Genomic DNA, 6,000 nt, shown 5'->3' with positions numbered 1-6,000 from the left:
AGATCAATACTAAAATTTGCATAAAATAATAACAAAATTAAAAATGTAGTACTTGAGACTTTAGGAATGATTAATAGTTCTAGATAATTAATAACAATTTTATTTCTACATTTGTTTAGAATTACTAGAAGCCAGATAGTTGCCTAGATGTGTTTATATTATTTTAGAAGTTTGCAGCTATAGTAAAGATTAAAAGTATTATATATATTGCACAGATAATGAAGAGAAGAAAGTCACAGATATATTAAGCAGCATGGTCAAGGTCACACAGCTAGTGAGGTGCAGAGCCACAGTATGAACCCAGTTTATCTAATTCCAGTTCTCCAAATTTTTTTAAAAAGTTGTATTTATGTTTAAATTGCAATAGTTCTTTAGTAATATGTTTATATTGTGTTAATTTTTAATAAATATACTATCATTTTATATCTGATTATATTATTGTTAACAAAATAAAATTATTATAATAGTATGTGGCTTTTAAATAATATTTAGTTTACAAGATTTTATACACACACTGTTATATATATATTTGTATATAAATATATATAAAAATTTAATAGAAAAGTCATCATTCTTGCATTTAAACACTTAAGAAAATAATGTTTTTATAAAACAAGTAATTGGTGGCAGAGCTAACTCTGCATTCACAGAGCTAAATGAAGACACATTTTTTTTTGCTTTGCTGTCCCACATATAAATATTAGATTTGCTGATATTTTAATTTGGGGGGTCGCTATGTTAAAGTCACATATCATTTTCATACACCAAAGACAGAGATGTGATCCACCACTTTATAAGTCAGTACTTAAGAGTGGTTACGTATAGATCAACAGCTAGGTAGAATTCGTTTTTCATTGTTCTTGTTCTCCTTATTTGTTTTATTGTCCAGAGTCACCCTTACAGAGACAAACTATTTACAGCAACTATTTTCAATGAATCTATTCTGAGATCTAACAGTGATTCTGAAATGTTTGTATCCTCATTCCAAAATACGTTGTTTTCTTAGACTCATGATATTATTCTAATTTAATTGAACATCCTTTATCTATTACTGCAATTCGGATCATAGGGTATATTTCCATATTTCCTTCCTTTCATTTTTTTTCCATTTTTTGAAATCTCATATCTGATATTAAATCAGATCTTAACTAGTCATTTAAAATACACACTAGTTTGAATTACTGAAGATTAAATTATCACACATCTGTTTTTATCATTACAATCTCTACTGATAATTAGTTTTTACTGATTTGGACACAGAAAAGTGGAGTAGAGTCAGATCACTTGAATTAGAATCTTCTTCACTCTAGTACTTCATCCATGCCTCTGCACCTTTGAGAACATAGATAAGCTCTTTGTGCCTCAGTGTTTACAGTACCAAGAGGCATCTTTATGTGAATGTGTAATTTGAGCTGTAAGCTATATCTCTGAAGACTTACCTTAATTATTACTCACCCTCTCATGAGGCAGAGCTTTTTATAATATGATAATTGCTAAACTCAAGGTTCTAATGGATTATTTTTCCTTCCCTTATAATAAACCTTTCTCAGTTACTTTAAAGAATATTTTAATTGTTAGGATATTTGCATAAGAGTATAACAAGAGATAATTGTAAGGAATGTTTTAAGGGTGTTATTAACTTATTTAGTTTTAGAGAGGGGGAAGGAAGGGAGAAAGAGAGGGAGAGGAATATCCATGTGAGAAAGATGATGGATCAAGCCCCACAACCTAGGCTTGCACCCTGACTGGTTCGCTTTTTGGGACATCGCTGAACCAACCGAGCCACACCAGACAGGGCAAATTTTGATGTACATATAAGACATGGATGACCTTTATATTCCACTGGTAGAAGTTTCATACATTTCATACATTTTGAATGTTGTTAATAGTGTAGGTATTTATTCTATGTATATAATTAAATTTTGAGCAGAAGGATATAGGCAAAGGATAACTATGACATTATTTTATTATAAAAAATAAAATGCCACCCTGGCTGCTGTGGCTCAGTGGACTGAGCATTAGCCTGTGAACCAAAGGGTTGTTGGTTTGATTCCCAGTCAGGGCACTTGCCTGGGTTGCAGGCCAGGTCCCCAGGAGGGGCTGTGCAAGAGGTAACCATACATTGACGTTTCTCTCCATCTCTGCCTCCTTTCCCCTGCCTAAAAATTAACAAATAAAATCTTAGAAAAATAAAATGGCCTATTCTGTGAAATTACTTGAATAATAGTATATAATGGTTAGAAGAATGGCTATGTACATTCTTAAATTTAAAAAAAGACTATACCATATTATATGACACTCATTATGTAGATATACAAATGTAAGTGTTGCATAAAGTAACATTATATTTAAATTTCCTAAGTACCAATACTTACTTATTTTAAAGATATTTAAGATTGTCAAGTGGCTATTTTAACTGCCAGTTATGGGCTTTTAACTTTCCACAGTTCTTAAAGAGAATATATAAAATTATGCATAATAACTCAATTACATATAATTAAATATTCATCCTATGGCCATCTCAAAATTAATGTAATGTAAATAAAAATATTTGTAAGACAAAACAGCAGAAACAAATTTCTTAAAGAGTGTCCTTAAATATTAGATCTTATGCTGGTTACATTTTCAGCTTAACAACTTCTCTAGAACTTTTAGTTCTAGGTAAGTTAGGTGCTAATATTGAATAAAAGTGGCTTAGTAATATTAACATTTAAGTGTCAGTTAAGAATCACATGTTTCCTAAAAGAAGCATTTCATATATTTGACTACATATGCATGAATATGATTATCTAAAAGGAGAAGTTTCTCTATTAATAGATATCTTTGCCTGTTTATAGGACATATTATAGTATTTTCTTTTTTAAAAATCTTGAGATTTTTGTCTTTTATTTAGACAGAGAATGCTATGTATATTCCCAACATTCTGGTAACTTACTCACCATATTTCAAAGTTAAGTGCATTCTGTATTCTAATACCCTTGTGTTCTATCTCATCCTACTCTTTTCTTTCTAGTTTCAAACTTTTTTCTCCTATACTGTCTAATCCAATCTAGAAAAGAAGACATATTAATCTATGGTAGTACTAAGTTTTCAAAGAGTTCATTCATTTAATGAAATTATCTTGATCATTTACTATATATCAGATATAGCAAGGAAGCAAAAATCAGTCCAAAAAGTGTTTACCCATAAGAAAATCACATATAGATTATTATTTGCATTATCATTTACATCCTGTTTTAAACTGGAAGTGATTGTCACTAGGTTTGTAACAAAAACTCGGATATCTACCTCTGGTGACATCAAAAAGGAGAAATAAACTTCACTTTGGGCAAAGTCTGCAAGTTGTTCAAGTAAAGCTGCCCAATGAAAATACCTAACCTACATTATTGAAGAACACTTTAGACCTAACAGATGGTATGCACAGTTGGTTCTGGACGACAAGGGCTTGAACTGTAGGAGTCCACTTTCTTGTGGATTTACTTAAATACAGTGGCCCTTCTGGATTCATATCAGCAGATTCAACAAACTGTTGATTAAAAACTGTATTTTGCATTCCCAGTCACGGTTTCTCATTAGCAGATTCCCAACTGCAGATCGAAAACACTGATTTCAATCTGCAGTTGGTTGATTCAGAGAATCCAAAGGGCCTATTGTAGAATCAAAACTAATACACAGGTCAACAATACAAAGATTAACATGCTTGGAAAAGAGGGAGAGAAGAGAAAAAACACATATTTAAGGCCTAATATGAACAAGACATTATGCTAAGTGTTTCATGTGGATTGTTTTCTGACAATAGGTAACCAATAGGATTGTTTTCTGATCATTCTTATTTTATCACAATTATTCTTAATGTGGTAATATAGAGGATAGGTATGGAACCAGGAAAATCAGTTAGAAGCTGTCATTTATTTCAGGAGAGGAGAAAACAGCTTGAATAAACATGGCAACAATGGAGACAGAGGCAGGGAGCTGATGTGATATACATTTAATTTTAAAAAGTTAAGAGACTTGGTGATAGATTTATTGTAGTAGGAATTAGGTAAAGAAATAAATTTTGGCTGGCTGTCAATATTTGAGCAGTTGTAGGTATGGTATTATTAATTATTGAATTATTTGGGAAACAAAAGAAGTGAATGATTTGGTCAGAGGAGAATGATAAGACAGAAGGAGAAGATTAACAGTTCTGTTGCACATGTGAAGTCTGAGATCACTTTGTAGTTATTCATGTGAAGATGAAAGGAAACTGCAATAATAAAAGTCTTGGGATAATTTACGAGAGGACTTTGGGCTAGAGAGACAATAGAAGGCAAACATCAAGAGAATGAAGTAATACAAAGAGGAGAGTGTTTCAAGAGAAAGATCTCAAGAGTATCATTTGATATTGAGTGAATGGGAACAACACTCATATTAGGAGCCCCAGCTATTTCCATGCAAGTCAATCATTTCTTTAGAGTGTTTTCAATTTCAGTCTGAGGTAAGTGATGTAGCATCAAGGTAATAGTTGCAAAAGGAGTGCATGGGAATGGCTTCAAGTTCTATGCTTTTCCTAATTCTCTCTATAGATTTTCAGCACTTTTATTCTGTACTTTACAAATGGATTTTAATGATATGTTAAAATGTTGAATGTGTTTATATTATTTTTAACTTATTGGCAGGAAGCACTTTGCTCAGGTGGGAATTTTGTCCTGTCATTGGAGAAATGAATAGGTGAATGAGTAAATGAATTAAGCAATAGAAAAATGAGTGCATTTTGACTAATATGTGTCAGATACTAGGCTAAGATGGTTTCATTGGATGATTATTTAATGTTTCACATATTTCTATGAGGTACATTTTCATACTCTTTTTTTTATGAAAATGAGGAATTTATTTTTATGTGGAGGAATATAATATAGAGGGTTAAAGGACTGCATCCCTGTAAGTAGGAAGTTGCAGAAGCAGAATTTAAGCTAAAATTTCCTAACTTGAAGTGTATTTTTATTTCCAGTACACAACAAATATCTCAAGAGTAGCAAGCAAAGCCACAAACTCATAAAAGTTCTTCTATTTCTTCAATAATTAAATTGAAAAATAAAAATTTGCCCTGGCTGGCGTAGATCAGTGGATTGAGCATGGGCTGCGAACCAAAGCATCGCAGGTTCGATTCCCAGTCAGGGCACATCCCTGGGTTGCAGGCCATGGCCCCCAGCAACTGCACATTGATGTTTCTCTCTCTCTCTTTCTCTCTCCCTTCCCTCTCTAAAAATAAATAAATAAAATCTTAAAAAATGAAAAATAAAAATTTTTACAATATAATACTAAATTTTATTAAAGCTATTGTTAAATGAAGCATGCAAAACACAGCTTTACTTTTTAAGAAATCCACACTATTTTTCAACTAAATTAGGAAAAATATATGCAGAAAATGACTTCGAAATCTCCATGAGGCTCACTGGCACAGCGAAGTTACAGTCTGTTTTACAATAAAGCTGTCTGCAATCATTGTATTACTTTTTTTATTAGTGGCATTTCTACTGAATAATTAATTAGTTAACTAAGTGATGTTTAACAGAAAATAATTTTGTGGAAAAATATGCTGGAAATACTTTAGAGAGTAGGTACCCATGAGCTGGTTATTTAAGAATCCAAGAAGGAAATGGAGAGAGAAGAGGAAAATGTTAGTGATGCACGTCAGCAATGAAGTGGAATGTTTCATGGTAACATTTAGCTTCCTCAGAGTTTAGGAAAAAAGTACAAAAGTAGAGTAGTGAAAAATAAAGTTTGGTGTCACTACCTCCATACTCCCTAGTAGCTCCCAGAACAAATGAGCTTGTTTAGAACCATGTGATCGGAGAAAGGATAGATATTAAATTAGCATGTAGAATTTTAAGATATTTTACTGATAATAAATACCAGCACCATAGGATTAATAATATGTTGTGGAATATTGCAAGCCAAGATAAAGGAACAGACCAAAAGTGTCCAACTTCTGGCATCTCTGAGCTATGTTGGAAGAAG

Source organism: Phyllostomus hastatus, unplaced genomic scaffold (assembly GCF_019186645.2).
Source record: "Phyllostomus hastatus isolate PE091 unplaced genomic scaffold, TTU_PhHast_1.1 phas_contig_38, whole genome shotgun sequence".
NCBI lineage: Eukaryota > Metazoa > Chordata > Mammalia > Chiroptera > Phyllostomidae > Phyllostomus > Phyllostomus hastatus.
This window is presented reverse-complemented; position numbering follows the sequence as displayed.